Below are 17,636 nucleotides of genomic sequence, written 5' to 3' on the forward strand. Positions count from 1 at the left end.
AACACTAGACCTCAGTGTGGTGGGCGAGTTTAGTCGGCCATAGGGCCTGATCCAAATGGCACTATATTCCCTATGTAGTGCACTACTTTTGACCAGGGCCCATAGGGTAGTAGTGCACTATGTATGGAATAGTGTGCCATTTGGGATGCAGATATATTGCCTGCCAATGCATTTCACTGTGTTAAATAATTTCAGGCCTGTACAGTGGGTTATACTGTATATATATATATATATATATATATATATATATATATATATATATATATATATATATATATATATATATATATACACACACACACTAAAACATTTTAGAACACCTACTCATTCAAGGGTTTTTCTTTATTTTTACTATTTTCTACACAGACAGTGTCACCAGCAAAGCACCCCCACACCATAACACCTCCTCCTCCATGCTTTACGGTGGGAAATACACATGCAGAGATTATCCGTTCACCCACCACGAGTCTCACAAAGACACAGAGGTTGGAACCAAAAATCTCCAATTTGGACTCCAGACCAAAGGACACATTTATATTGTCCATTGCTCGTATTTCTTGGCCCAAGCAACTCTTCTTCTTAATGGTGTCCTTTACTAGTAGTTTCTTTGCAGCAATTCGACCATGAAGGACTGATTCACACAACTGTTGAACGGTTGATGTTGAGATGTATATGTTACTTGAACTCTGTGAAGCATTTATTTGGGCTGCAATTTCTGAGGCTGGTAATTCTAATGAACTTATCCTCTGCAGCAGAGGTAACTCTTGGTCTTCCTTTCCTGTGATGGTCCTCATGAGAGCCAGTTTCATCATAGAGCTTGATGGTTTTTGCGACTGCACTTGAAGAAACTTTCAAAGTTCTTGAAATTTTCCATATTGACTGACCTTCATGTCTTAAAGTAATGATGGACTGTCGTTTCTCTTTGCTTATTTGAGCTGTTCTTGCCATACTATGGACTTGGTATTTTACCAAATAGGGCTATCTTCTGTATACCAATCCCACCTTGTCACAACACAATTGATTGGCTCAAACGCATTAATTCACTTTTAACAAGGCACACCTGTTAATTGAAATGCATTCCAGGTGACTACCTCATGAAGCTGGTTGAGAGAATGCCAAGAGTGTGTAAAGCTGTCAGCAAGGCAAAGGGTGGCTATTTGAAGAATTTCAAATACATTTAGATTTGTTTAACACTTTTCTGGTTACTACACGATTCCATATGTGTTATTTCATAGTTTTGATGTCTTCACTGTTATTGTACAATGTAGAAAATTGTAAAAATAAAGAAAAACCCTTGAATGAGTAGGTGTTCTAAAACTTTTGACCGGTGGTGTGTATATATATATACTGATATATATATATACTATTATATATATATATATATATATATATATATATATATATATACTATTATACAGTGTGTATATGTGTGTGTAATATATGACAGAACTAATTATTTTCAAAATGTCAACAAAATGCCTCTCTCACTGACAGATTTACATCAAGTGTCAAACTGCTTGAGGAAGTAAACAACACTGGCGCTGCTGTGCCAAAGGGCAGCAGGAAACCTAAAACACTCTCCTCCTTCCACCCTCTCTCTCTCTCTCTCTCATGCTCTCCACCCCTCCTCTCACTTTTTTTTTGCAGGATAAGAAACAACTTGTCAGAGTAGCAACAGAGCCTCTGATCCCCAGAGGGAGCATTGGATCTCAGGCGTATTCAGACAGGCCATAGTCCTGACAATCAGGCTCCACAGGTACCTTTGCTGTACCTCCTCTCCCGCCCTTCTGCTCACTGTGCTGCATTCAATGTATCATATCCCTCATAATTTGATAGCCGTCTGTAACACATTAAGTCACCATCCTACAGCAGATGCTGCAAGTATAAGTCACCCTCTCTCTCTCTCTGACTGTTAGATGACTTCACTACCTGAGGGCGGTGTGATCACAATGAGCCCAGCCGTCCTCCCATTCTTCCTTCCACCAGCTTCTACTGCTTGAGGGTCTCTGATACTGAAGTCATCTCATTGCTCATCCAGTCCTGTGCTGAAACCAGAGAACAAAACCACATCAAACAATCCCATAGGGGAAGAGTAATACTCATGTTCAGTGTGTTAATCTAATACATTTTGAGACTAATCATAGGTCCCAAATGGCACCCTATTCCCTATATAGTGCACTGGTCAAAAGTAGCTCTGGTCAAAATTAGTGCACTATATAGGGAACAGGGTACCATTTGGCATTTGGGACTAACCATTCTCAGCGTCTTGGGCACCATTTTGTATTGAATCTAATAAGTTAGTGAATCTGACCTCTCTGGAATGAAAATGGATGGCCCTCCCTATAACCAAAATAATAATTAAAACATTAAGTGGATAGCAGACAAGCCTACCGTGTACCCTCCCTTCTCGGACAGATCAGAGCCTTTTAGAATCCGTTCTTCATCCTGTAAGCATTACATGGCAACGCAGGAATTTTGATTCATACAGGGCTGTGGGCCAGAAGGTTGTGGGTTCACAGAACACTGTGGACAAGAGTAGGGGTGGAATTATCTCCTTTATAGTAAAATCATTGCATGAATGTATTTGCAGGACCGAGAAAAAAATGCCTGTCATAAACATTTCATGCAATTTAATGTTATTTTACATATTACATATTTTAAAGAATAGACAGAGATAGGTCTATGTGTTCATCTGATCATATTTCTCCAATGCCAAATCAGTGTGTCTTGTTTGCAACAAAACTGTCCCTGTTTGAAAATAATTAAATCTGACTTGTCATTAGGAATGTGAGTATGGTACTTTCAAAAGTTAGGCCTACCTTTCCACTCCAGTCAGAGTAGGCCTACTGAAGCAGAAAAATGTCCAATTTAACTGCTGGCCACTTCTTCCGTGGTTTAACCTAACAAGAGAAGGTCACAAGTGTTTCTCTAAAAGCTGTCTGGGTTTAAACATCTTCTATTGTACAGAAAGTGAATAGCTTAATCAATTGGTAGTGACAGAATTAGTTTACTTCCCAAGCAAAGACATTTTTTGTCTCCTTGGCTAAAGAAGGTTGTAGCTCAGCATGTCAAAGAAATGTCAGAAAGTAAACAATGATATCCCCATATGGATTGAAGTCAAGTCTTTCCTAGGTATTTCAAAGGTTGTTTTCTAGCGTAAAGCATTGCAGTCCAAAGTGCTGTTATAGATCACTTTATATAATCAAAACAGTTTTATTTTCTTCAAAATCATAAGCTAGCAAGGGGTAGCCCTGTGTTTTTTTTCTTCCATTTTCTTTAATAAAAGGTAGGCCTATGGCATACCCTCTCATACCCCCTCAATTTGAGTTCTTGTTTTAACTGAACATCCCTTTACTGATAGGCTATATAAAGAGTGCATGGTGGGTGGTGGAATTGCCTGACAAATCTATGGAAATAACAGCCTATAACCTAATTTTGTCTGTCAAACAGGTAGTCCGACCTCTTATTTCTTAAATATGAATAAATGAGCTCCAACGCAAAGCCATCTTGTTGTTAGTTAAGTCTAATTAACTGAAATGAATTATGCCTACTTGAATTTGCCTACGAGCTGTCTATTTCCGAGGTCAATAACTCTGATAACTACATCATAGACATACTTATATATATACTGTATATATGTCTGTCACGACTTCCACCGAAGGTGGCTCCTCTCCCTGTTCGGGCGGTGCTCGGCGGCCTACTAGAAGGTGGCTCCTCTCCCTGTTCGGGCGGTGCTCGGCGGTCGTCGTCGCCGGCCTATTAGAAGGTGGCTCCTCTCCCTGTTCGGGCGGTGCTCGGCGGCCTACTAGAAGGTGGCTCCTCTCCCTGTTCGGGCGGTGCTCGGCGGTCGTCGTCGCTGGCCTACTAGCTGCCACCAATCCATTTTTCCTTTTCGTTTGTGTCTGTTTTGTTTACACCTGTGTCCATTTAGTTGATTTTCGGTGGGTTTATTAGCCTCCACTGTCTGCTAGTCTTAGTGCGGGATTGTTTGCTGTGGTTACTTTGTTAGGGGTGCATGTCTGCACCACTGGGTTTTCTTTCTCACGGTAGTTGTACCGTTTTGGTATGTGTTTAGGAGTAGAGGTTTCTCCTCCGTGTGTAGCGTTTATTTCCCTGTGTGTGGCGACCTCGTTTGGGTGTGCCCCCCCCATGTTGTTGTTTAGTTTTATATATATATATATATATATAGATATATATATATATATATATATATATATATATATATATAACAGTTATAGTAGTAGAAGCTATCAAATTTGACCTCTGGTCCTCCTTATTTTCATGTTCTCCTCAAACTGAAAAGAACATAGGCTACAGGCTTGTCCGTGTTCAACTATGCCTCATAATAAAAAATCCAGAAGAAGCCTGTGAAAGGATCGAAGCAGGAGATAAGAAGCAGGTACAGGGAGTGAAGGTTTAAAAACTGATGGACATGAAACAGAACAGGAACACATAACAACAATTAACGCGGACACAGGGAACAGAAAGATATACAGGGGTAATCAACCATGAGAAGGAGTCCAGGTGAGTCCAATGAGCACTGCTGCATGTAATGATGGTGACAGGTGCAAGTAGAGACAGGTAGCCTGGCAAGAGCAGAGCAGGCCTAGGTAAATGCAGCCTAGTTGTATTTACACCCTCCCAGCAGTTATCTAAGAAATATAACTTTGCTCTGTACTTCTCCGAGTATGCACTTCATTGACTATAAACTATGTATAATTTGATCGAGACCACACTAAATAGCCTATAGGCACACTTGCTATTGCGTGCCCAGCAGAGAATCAGAGATGAGGGGCGGCATCGGGCACACATCAATATATAGCCTAATAAGCAACTCATTCTAAAACTCAGAAATATAGACATTTCATCAATTACAAATTACATGACACTCCCCTGGATTAGATTTAAGAAAAATACTAAATCCTTCCCATGACTGAAATTGAAAAAACTATGACACACCCACATTTTGGTCCAAATTTCAATCCACCTCTAAGAGCCCAGTAGCAGTGGCTGGTGGCTGCAGTAATAATATAATGAAAGGAGATAAAATAGCCCAGAGGCTCCTGTGGGATTCATTTAGGGGGAACCTTACCCTACTGCGTCAATGTGTCACGCACTGATCTGTTTCACCTGTCCTTATGATTGTCTCCACCCCCCCATGTGTCGCTTATTTCCCTGTATTTATCCCTGTGTTTCCTGTCTCTCTGTGCCAGTTTGTCTGTGCCAGCGTGTATTTCCCTGTGCCTGCCTTTTCTATTCTCTCTTTTGCTAGTCCTCCTGGTTTTGACCTTTGACTGTCCTGACTCTGAACCTGCCTAACTGACCATACTGCCTGCCCTGACCTTCAGCCTGCCTGCCACTCTGTACCTCCCGGACTCTGAACTTGTTATGATCTTTTTGCCTGTCCACGACCATTTTCTTGCCTGCCCCTTGGATACTAATAAATATCAGAGACTCAAACCATCTGCCTCCCGTGTCTGCATCTGGGTCTCGCCCTGTGCCCTTGTACAATGCTCTGTGGTAATACAATCCAATAGTTCCCAAACCATTTCTGTCTGCCGTGCTCATGACCCACCTAAACAAAAACTTGTCTTATGACCGAACAGTGTTTCTGGCCCACCTAAATCCTCAGGCAAAATTTGCATTTTGGCTAAACAACATTTCTCTACCCACAAATTAATCTCACATCACAGGTAGCCCAAGGAGGATCAAGTCATGAGCCTTCCCACTGGACACACACTGGATTAATCAACATTGTTTCCAACGTAGAATAGACGTTGCATTGACATCTGTGCACAGTGAGTTTAGTCTAGTTAGTAGATACAAAATACCCACCATTTGAGGAACATTGGTGTTATGCCTAGGGTTACAAAGGGAGGATATATTACTTGCAAACTTTCAAAGTTTACCAGTAAACCACCAGAATTGTGGAATATTTCAAGGATTTTATGTAATCTACCACAAGATATCGAGTGTCCCTTTGAGGTACTATAGATTATCACAGGTGTCTGTCATTATCTCTGGCCCTCTCTCTGGCTTTATCACATGCAAAGTATGTCAAATAATTCAATAAAATGTACAAATAAAAAATAGAATGACAAAGCTGTAAAGCTATCCTAAATATAAACCATCAATTTAGAGAATACCATTGGTGTTAAATATGAAATATCCTTTATATATTTTTACAGACTTGTATTTATTTTACAATGTAACTATGTATTTGTTGTCAATGTTTTGGCTTCAAACTGGTGGCAGTTATGAAAAAAGTAAATAGTTGGAAGAGCTATTTTCTCTCCCATATGGTCTATCTGCTAGAAACTCATGGACAATATGGACACCGATATAAAAAATCAATACTATATATGAATATTTTATTTTTAAGTTATTCAAGCATAAATGACAAAAATGACCATAGATTGCCACCTGTTAATTACCAAAATTACTGAAGATGCTGGTAACTTTGGTAAAGAACCTGTAGCTTTGCTACCCTAGTTGTACCATTGGTTGGCAGTTTGTGGGTGCAGAAGGCTGGGATGCAGAGGCACAGTGAGAGAGTAAGAAGGAAACACAGTGGGAAACATGATGAGTCACATATTGGCACACAGTGGAGAACATGATGAGTCACATATCGGCACACAGTGAAGAACATGATGAGTCACATATCGGCACACAGTGGAGAACATGATGAGTCACATATCGGCACACAGTGAAGAACATGAGTCACATATCGGCACACAGTGGAGAACATGATGAGTCACATATCGGCACACAGTGAAGAACATGATGAGTCACATATCGGCACACAGTGGAGAACATGATGAGTCACATATCGGCACACAGTGAAGAACATGAGTCACATATCGGCACACAGTGGAGAACATGATGAGTCACATATCGGCACACAGTGAAGAACATGAGTCACATATCGGCACACAGTGGAGAACATGATGAGTCCCATATAGGCACGCAGTGGAGAACATGATGAGTCACATATCGGCACACAGTGGAGAATATGATGAGTCACATATCGGCACACAGTGGAGAACATGATGAGTCATATCGGCACACTGGAGAACATGATGAGTCGCATACTGAACTTTACACTCCACAAATCCCCCCTAGCATACAGTAACGTTTTCATTTAATTCAATAATTAAACCGGCAACAGTATGAGAGGAAAGTTTCTCTCAAGCACCACATTTGGGTATGCACTGAGATAATCTTCCAGGAATAGAATCCGATGTACACTTGGCAGCGGTGGGCAGTGGGCTGCTTTAGCCTGGTTAAGGTCATGACTACTACATGGGAATACAAGGGGAATTTGGAGGGAGAGATCCTCCTGTCCACTCCCACAGTAAGGACAACAGAGTGTGTTGGTGATGACGAAGACCGCACTTCATGTGCCAGTAGTCAAACTGTGCCAGTCATCTCTTCTAGTCATTGTTGCTAGACTAGGCCTATAAATGAACTATAAATAGGTATTTGGAGTGTAATCCAGTCAATTAATAGAGTTTTGATGACAAAGCAAACATTGAATTCTTTATAGATTAGCATAATGGTGCAAACAGTTTTTTGGGAGGATAAAACTAGAACCAACTGAAGGTTTTCTTTATCTTAATCCTCACAATGAACTCATCCTCCTTCTCCTTCTCTTCTTCTACCTACACTACAGTGCAAAAGTTTGGAGTCACTTAGAAATGTCCTTGTTTAAAAAAAAATAATTTCTGATAATGGGACTCTCTGTATGTCTCTGTAGATATTCCATTAAAAATCAGCTGTATCCAGCTACAATAGTGATTTACAACATCAACAATGTCTACACTGTATTTCTGATCAATTTTATGTTATTTTAATGGACAAGGACATTTCTAAGTGACCGCAAACTTTTGAATGGTAGTGTATATATTTTCTTTGCTTTTCCTGCTCCCACACATTCCTACTAAAGGGAAGGAGCTGTAGACATTGGCATCTATGTAAATAACATATTTAAACAGGGAAGATTTAGTTTCTTGGCTGGATCTTCCAAAAACTTCTCCTTAACTGCACATTCAACATTCTTTTTTGGATGATGTTTTAAAAAACACAGGCATGTGCACGGTCTCGCAAAGAGGAGCTCCGGAATTTCGTCGGGAATTTCCCACCGTGTTCACGGGTATGGCACATCTCCTTCTTGGAATTAATCGGGAGGGAAAGATGTTTATCTGGTAAACACTGTTTCTGAGAAAGAGGAACTTCTGTGGAGGTGCTCAGGTGTTCTTACTGTATAATGACCAAAAGCAAAGCAGATGTTCTTTCTATGGTCATATGGCTAACAACTACTAGTTAGGTAATGCCGTTGCACAATGCCGACACATATAGTTGTATGTATCATAAAAGCTTTGCCAGAATTCCTCTTTCCCACAGAATTATAAGTGCAAAAGTGGATGCGCTGAACGCATAAGCCACCTCGCGTTTTGTCCCCATTGACCAAATGTTCCTGTGATTGTTCAGCACATTGGTAGCCAACGTTTTGAGCGTCAAACAGATCAAGGATAAATTAGTTAAATGTAACTGAACTACCTGCATCAGACGTGTTTTTGCAGAAGAAATATCCGCAAGAGTCAGCATTGCAGATTTCTACTGACTGATAAATATACAGGTGACATGTATGTTATCTAGGCTCTGAACGATAGATGTCACTACTAGATATAAATGTGTCGGCTCCAAAAGAATACAGCATTTTATTCTTATCTCCACTTAATACGTCCTTGTTGGCTACCTCACTTTTATGTACATTTGGACTGGATCCTATTGGACTATCTATTTAAAAAATGGATTTACAGTCACCTTTCTTCTAATCTCAGCACCCAGAACCTGTCACAAGAGACTATATTCTGTCTATGAGGGACTGCACAGGAATTCAGAGTTAAGAAGCATAGGCCTACATGAATAGTTCCACTAGCTACTCACTAGCTACTTCATACTTGAGTAAAAGTAAAGATACCCTAATAGAAAGTGAAAGTCACCCTGTAAAATACTTGAGTAAAAGACTAAAAGTATTTGGTTTTAAATATACTTAAGTATAAAAAGTAAATGGAATTGATCAAATGTACATAAGTATCAAAAGTAAAAGTAAAATCATTTCAACTTCCTTATATTAAGCAAACCAGACTGGCTTTTTATTTTATGTACGGATAACCAGGGGCACACTCCAACACCTAGACAATTTACAAACAAAGCATATGTGTTTAGTGAATCCGCCAGATCAGAGGCAGTAGGGATGATAAGTGAATTAGACCATTTTCCTGTTCAAATATAATGAGTACATTTGGGTGTCAGGGAGTAAAAAGTACATTATTTTCTTTAGGAATGTAGTGAAGTAAAAGTAGCCATAAATAGTAAATGACAGATACCCCCCAAAACAACTTAAGTAGTACTTTACATCAGTGGTTAGGCCTACATGAATAGTCCCACTAGCTAGGCCTACACAGCTAAACTAAATAGTACAGAGTGTCTGTTAATTGTGTTATACACACACACACACACACACACACACACACACACACACACACACACACACACACACACACGCTATAAGGGCACAAGGCGAGACCCAGATGCATACACGGGAGGCAGATGGTTTGAGTCTTGATATTTATTAAACAATCCAAAATGGGAAGGCAAGTGAATGGTTGTGGACAGGCAAAAGGTCAAAAACCAGTTCAGAGTCTAGGAGGTACAGAGCTGCAGGCAGGCTCGAGGTCAGGGCAGGCAGAATGGTCAAGCAGGCGGGTACAGAGTCCAGAAAACAGGCAAGGGTCAAAAACCAGGAGGACTAGCCAAAGAATAGAAGCAGGCGTACTGGAAAACCGCTGGTTGACTTGAAAAGCATACAAGAAAAACTGGCATAGAGAGACAGGAAACACAGGGATATATACACCGGGGATAATAAGTGACACCTGGAGGGGGTGGAGACAATCACAAGACAGGTGAAACAGATCAGGGTGTGACACACACACACACACACACACACACACACACACACACACACACACACACACACACACACACACACACACACTGTATACACACACTGTATAACACATACATTGCATTCAGAAATTATTCAGACCCCTTGTTTTTTTCCACATTTTCTTATGTTACAGCCTAATTCTAAAATTTATTAAATTGTTTTTCCCCCCTCATCAATCAACACACAATACCTCATAATGAAAAAGCAACAACTGTTTTTATAATTTTTGCAAATGTATAAAAAAAACTGCAATATCACATTTACATACAGTACCAGTCAAAAGTTTTGACACACATACTGAAGACATCAAAACTATGAAATAACACATATGGTTCATGTAGTAACCAGGAAAGTGTTAAACAAATCAAAATATATTGGATTTTTTCAAGTAGCCACCCTATGGCTTGATAACAGCTTTGCACAGGGCAGGGGTCTGAATACTTTCCAAATGCACTGTAGACTGTATATAAATCTAACATTGGGCATATGATTCTGACCCCTGTTAATTTCTACTGTGTTAAATTACCTAAGTTTCCACTTGGGACAAATCAAGGATCTCAATAATTACGTTGGCTTTTACTCAAAAGACAAAATTGCCCATGTGTATTCTTTTGTTTTAAAGGGAGGGAGTTTGTTCCTTTGTGAGAACAACTTATGTAATTGCTACAGTAAAACGGTAGTAAAACATCCTCTTGATCGTTCATGGGTGTGGTTGCGATAGTAGAGTAGAGGCCTAGGCCATAGTATGTGTGTGTGTGTGTGTGTGTGTGTGTGTGTGTGTGTGTGTGTGTGTGTGTGTGTGTGTGTGTGTGCATGTGTGTGAGTGCTGTGTTTTCTAAATACCCCAAAATAACCCAGTGTTGTTTCCTCCCATAAGGCCATGTAGTGTGGGACATACAGTGCCTTCAGAAAGTATTCGTATCCCTCGACTTATTCTACATTTTGTTGTGTTACAACATGAATTCAAAATGGAATCAAATGTTTTCTCTCTCTCACCCATCTACACACAATACCCCATAATGAGAAAGTGAAAACATGTTTTTAGAAATGTTTGCAAATTTAGTGAAAATTAAATACGGAAATATCTCATTTACATACAGTACCAGTCAAAAGTTTGGATACACCTACTCATTCAAGGGTTTTTCTTTATTTTTAAAAATTATTTTCTACATTGTAAAATAATAGTGAATACATCAAAACTATGAAATAACACATATGGAATCATGTAGTAACCAAAAAAGTGTTAAACTTAAAATATATTTTATATTTGAGATTCTTCAAAGTATCCACCCTTTGCCTTGACGACTGCATTGCACACTCTTGGCATTCTGTGAATCAGCTTCACCTGTAATGCTTTTCCATCAGTCTTAAAATAGTTCCCACATATGCTGAGCCCTTGTTGGCTGCTTTTTCTTCACTCTGCGGTCGAACTCATTCCAAACCATCTGAATTAGGCTGAGGTCGGGTGATTGTGGAGGCCAGGTCATCTGAAGCAGCACTCCATCACTCTCCCTCTTGGTAAAATAGCCCTTACACAGCCTGAAGGTGTGTTAGGTCATTGTCGTGTTGAAAATCAAATGATAGTCCCACTAAGGGCAAACCAGATGGGATGGCGTATCACTGCAGAATGCTGTGGTAGCCATGCTGGTTAAGTGTGCCTTGAATTCTAAATAAATAACCGACAGTGTCACCAGCAAAGCACCCCCACACCATCACACCTCCTCCATGCTTCATGGTGGGAACCACACATGCAGAGATCACCTACTTGGCGTCTCAACAAAGACACGGCGGTTGGAACCAAAAATCGCAAATTTTACTCATCAGACCAAAGAACAGATTTCTACCGGTCTAATGTCCATTGCTCATGTTTCTTTGCCCAAGCAAGTCTCTTATTCTTATTGGTGTCTTTCAGTAGTGGTTTCTTTGCAGCAATTTGACCATGAAGGCCGGATTCACGCAGTCTCCTCTGAACAGTTGATGTTGAGATGTGTCTGTTACTTGAACTCTGTGAAGCATTTATTTGGGCTGAAATTTCTGAGGCTGTTAACTCTAATGAACTTATCCTCTTCAGCAGAGGTAACTCTGTGTCTTCCTTTCTTGTGGCGGTCCTCATGAGAGCCAATTTCATCATAGTGCTTGATTATTTTTGTGACTGCACTTGAAGAAACTTTCAAAGTACTTGAAAGATTCCAGATTGACTGACCTTCATGTCTTAAAGTAATGATGGACTGTTGTTTCTCTTTGCTTTCAATAATATGGACTTGCTCTTTTACTAAATAGGGCTATCTTCTGTATACCACCCCTATCTTGTCACAAAATAATCGAATGGCTCAAAAGCATTAAGAAGGAAAGAAATTCCACAAATTAACAAGGCACACCTGTTAATTGAAATGCATTCCACCTCATGAAGGTGGTTGAGAGAATGCCAAGAGTATGCAAAGCTGTCATCAAGGCAAAGGGTGGCTATTTGAAGAATCTCAAATATAAAATATATTTTGATTTGTTTAACACTTTTCTGGTTACTACATGATTCCATATGTGTTATTTCATAGTGTTGATGTCTTCACTATTATTCTATGATGTAGAAAATAGTAAAAAAATAAAGAAAAACCCTTGAATTAGTAGGTGTGTCCAAACCTTTGACTGGTACTGTAAGTATTCACATGTCGAGTCGATACATGTTAGAATCACCTTTGGCAGCGATTACAGCTGTGAGTCTTTCTGGATAGGTTTCTAACATTGGGGCGGCAGGTAGCCTAGTGGTTAGAGTGTTGGACTAGTAACTGAAAGGTTGCAAGATTAAATCCCTGAGCTGACAAGGTAAAAATCTGTCATTCTGCCCCTGAACAAGGCAATTAACCCACTGTTCCTAGGCAGTCATTAAAAATAAGAATTTGTTCTTAACTGACTTGCCTAGTTAAATAAAGGTCAAATGAGAATGTTGTAGATTTGGCCTTTTGTTTTAGGTTATTTTACTGCTGAAAGGTGAATTCATCTCCCAGTGTCTGGTTGAAAGCAGACTGAACTAGGTTTTCCTTTAGAATTTTTCCTGTGCTAAGCTCCATTCTGTTTATTATTTGTATCCTGAAAAACTCCCCAGTCCTTAACAATTACAAGCATACACATAACATGATGCAGCCACCACTATACATATACTTGGAAAGTGGTACTCAGTAATGTGTTGTATTGGATTTGCCTCAAACACAAGACGTTGTATTCAGGACAAAAAGTTAATTGCTTAGATTTTCTATTTTTTTTATTACTTTACTGCCTCATTGCAAACAGGATGCATGTTTTGGAATACTTTTATTCTGCACAGGCTTTCTTCTTTTCACTATGTCAGTTAGGTTAGTATTGTGGGGTTACTGCAATGTTGTTAATCCATCCTCAGTTTTCTCCTATCACAGCCATCATTCATCCCCCTCCTCTCCCCTGTAACTATTCCTCAGGTCGTTGCTGCAAATGAGAACGTGTTCTCAGTCAACTTACCTTGTAAAATAATGGATAAATAAAAAAATAAAATAAAATAAACCTATGTAACTGTTTAAAATTCACCATTGGTCTCATGGTGAAATCTCTGAGTGATTTCCTTCCTCTCTGGCAACTGAGTTAGGAAGAACGCCTGTGTGTTTGTAGTCTCCATGCTCAAAGGCATATTCAATGTCTGCTTTTTTATTTTTTTTACCTGTCTACCAATAGGTGACCTTCTTTGCGAGGCATTTGAAAAGCTCCCTGGTCTTTGTGTTTTAATCTGTGTTTGAAATTCACTGCTCAACTGAGGAACCTTACAGATGTGTGGGGAACAGATGAGGTAGTCATTAAAAAACAATGTTAAACACTATTATAGCATACAGAGGGAGTCCATGCAACTTATTATGTGACTTGTTAAGCAAAATCTTTACTCCTTAACTCATGTAGGTTGCCATAACAAAGGGATTTAATACTTATTGACTCATGATATTTCAGCTTTTAATTTTTTATAAAATTTTTGATAAACAGAATTCCACTTTGACATTATGGGGTATTGTGTGTAGGCCAGTGACCCCAACACATATACATTTAATACATTTTTATTCAGAATGTAACTCAACAAAATGTGGAAAAAGTCAAGGGGTGTGAGTACTTTCTGAAGGCACTGTAGCTCTCCCTCCCACCCACAACTCCCTGACCTCACCCATATGACCATGGGGTGGCAGGTAGCCTAGTAGTTAGAGCATTGGGCCGGTAACCGAAAGGTTGCTAGAGCAAATCCCCAAGCTGACAAAATCTGTCATTTTGCCCCTGAACAAGGCAGGAACAACCCACTGTTCCTAGGCCGGCATTGTAAATAATCATTTGTTCTTAACTGACTTTCCTAGTTAAATAAATAAATAATAAAAATATAGTGAGGGACATACTGTAGCTCTCCCTCCCACCCACAACCAAGGCTTGGAGTACTTCCTGGTCCAACATTTTCACAACACCCAAATCTCACCATTCCCTAACCACAATCCAAACCACGTGTCTTCACCATGACGGTAGACCTACACTACTATGGTATCACCATGAGCTTGGCAAGGAAGGCTTCATTCACCCTAACTATTTACCTTCAATTTCTTAATTATCTTAGTTTCTTAAGTCTGGTGGCCAGGGTTTTTTCCTCAGTTGATTAGAATTATTGCAGAGATCAACAGAACACAAGACCAACAGATATAGATATATATATATAGAAGAATGTGAGGAGAGGAACACTTTTCTTTGTAGAGCCAGACCGTGTCATTGAAGTGCATTTGAGAGTTGGACAATCGGAACATCTTGTCCAGGGCAAAAGGATGGTGAAAAGGACTACAAACCTCCTGAGTGGGACAGGAGGAAATTCCCTGCTTTTGTTGTGCTTTACAACAACCCACGCAACATGGGGCGGTAAAACCATACATATTTTTAGCGCAGGTGGGTATAATTATCTGCTAGCCACACTCATTAAAGTCTAAACTGTTATTCACATTTTTTGTACTGGATTTTCATGGCGAGTTAAGGCTTTGAGTGGCTGTGTTTGTAGCTGCATGCAGCGAGGCTCTGCGGTGAGATTATTTTCATTCTTCCCTAACCAGAGTGAGGAGAGGACACGTGGTGAGGCGTAAGACCTTAGGGTATTGCACTTTATACTTCTGAGCTGAAGACAGAGCTTGTTTCTCCCTCAGATGCAGTATATTTACCTTGACTGGTGCTTTTATATCTGGCTCTTTCAACCTCCCAACACAAAGGCATTGGTCCCGCGCCTCCGTCTGTCCATCTGTTTGTCTGTCTCACTGTCTGTCTGTGAGGAAGTGAGGATAGATGCATAGAATTGGGGGAAGGATGGGGAGATGAATGATTAACGGAGGAAAGCGAGCACCTCCCTTTGTTCTGACTTCTTCAGGGAATCATTATACTAAACAACGTGTGGCGGCACAGAGAGGAATTCCCCCTGTTCAACTTCAAACTATCACAGATGTGCATCTGGTCTATTTGTACTACATACAGCTGGCCCAGAACTACCCAGAACCCCCATCCTTCTCCACGGTATAGTAGTGCTATTGGCCTCCGCTCTGCCCTGCTCTGAATCTGGAAAATCACTTTAGCTGGACATAAACAGAGCCAGTACCAGCCCTAGGCCAATCCTACTACACACAGACAGAGGCAGAGCTAGCACCAGCTCAAGCCCTACTTCTAGCCAGGCCACCAATTGCAGACTCAGAGCAATTGACAGATGCATGGGAGTCAGTCTCAGTCTCAGTCTGTGAAGCACATTATCTGCTGCAAGCTGGTATAAAGGATGAAAGGTGGTGGAGGGAAAGTCTGGGGGATTTCAGAGAGATCTACGGTGGCCAAATCAGGAAGTAAAAGTCCTACTAGAGGTCAATGGTCATTTGGCACCTCGCTCTGTGAATTAGTGAAGTAGTGTTTCTCATTACACACTGCAGAGTGTGCATCCCAAATGGTACCCTATTCATGACACCCATAGGGCTCTGGTCAAAAGTAGTGCACTATATAGGGAATAGGGCACACACTTAGAATTTCTCTGCCATGTCTGATGAGAAACAGTGTTAGCCAGGGCTTTATAATTGGTTTCTGGTTTAATGGACATTTGGCCCAAGAATATGTCAGCAGCTGCAGGTCAGTATAGTTTGTGAATGCATGGCTGCATATTATGTGTCAGCTATGGTGGCACCTACTGTATGTTAGCAGCCTTGCTGCTGTGTGTAGGCTGTGCAGAAAGGAGGCCGTGCAGATCAGTGGTGTCTGGGACTTTCCAGACCAGGGTTGTGTGTGTGAAGTGCACTAGTACAGATTGTGCCATTAACGCTACTGAAGAACGCACTTAGCAAGTCTGACCAGACAAGCAACATTGACCTATTACAAAACAGCCTGCTCACACGACAACAAAAAAACAGCCTATATGGTACTCATTAAGGATCTAAAATGATCCCCATTTCATTTAGCCTTTGATGCCATTAAAAACCGTTTGAAGTTATAAGAACTATTAAAGAAATACCACCATGCTGTTTAGGTTGCTACTTTATGCTGTTTTATGGAATGTGCCTCATGTTACTAAAATACCAGTATTCTCCTAGCAGTATGCAAAGTATACAATTCAAAGCAATAAACTTCAGATTATGACTAGAATGTAACATGCAAAGTTGAGAAGTTAGACACAATAACACTTTGCATGAAACTGCGCAATACCAACTAACATGTATGTTGTCCCTTTCCTCCATTTGGTCTGTAGGAATGTGTTAAAATGTTCTTGAAGGGTGTTCCTCAGCTCCAAGACTTCCATGCCATGCATTCCAGGTTTGTAGTATTCTTATTCTATGTTGTTTTGCCCCAGGAGAGACAGGGAAGAAGAGGAGACCACGATTTTAGTCAGGCTGTTAGTAACCTTATAAGGAAGCATTCACACACATACACACACACAGACAGACAGACAGACATGCACACACACACACACACACACACACGACTGAGTGGTGTGGAAATCCCCTTCTCCTCTGACTGACAGTAGGGCCTAAATAAGAGGCTTGGCTGACCGCAGCAGAGCCCCACTGTGGAGGAGGCAGAGAGGGGGATGGCTGCTGCTATTCTCATCTCTCAACTCAGTGGGCGTCTGGCTGGGCTGGTTGGCTAAGCAGGTAGCTGTTCAACTCTGCTATGCCCTCCTATTAAAGAGTCTGCTCTAGTGATTACTGTGCCATCTGGAACTAGAGGATGTAGTTATATCAGCTATGAGAGCTAGAACCTAGACGACTGTGTGTTTCCGCTTTAGCAAAGTCGTCAGGCCTTGTCTGACAGACTTAACCAGCCAGGTACCATTCGTCTGGTCCTATACTACTCTATGTGCTGCAGCCAACTCCTTTATACTGGAGATGTCATGCCATACAGTGGGACCAGGCTAAGGTACAATGGCTGGATGAGGGAAATGTCAGCAGCATTTCGCTACACTCGCACTAACATCTGCTAACCATGTGTATGTGACAAATAAAATTTGATTTGATTTGATTTGAAATGAGGAAGATGCACGTGTTGTTCCCAGACTGAGATATATGTAAATATTTGAGATATAAAGTATAAGCAAATATTTGACGCATGCATGCAAACACACACG

This window comes from Oncorhynchus mykiss, chromosome 8, assembly GCF_057628025.1.
Source record: "Oncorhynchus mykiss isolate SJ-2025 chromosome 8, ASM5762802v1, whole genome shotgun sequence".
In the NCBI taxonomy this organism is placed as follows: Eukaryota; Metazoa; Chordata; class Actinopteri; order Salmoniformes; family Salmonidae; genus Oncorhynchus; species Oncorhynchus mykiss.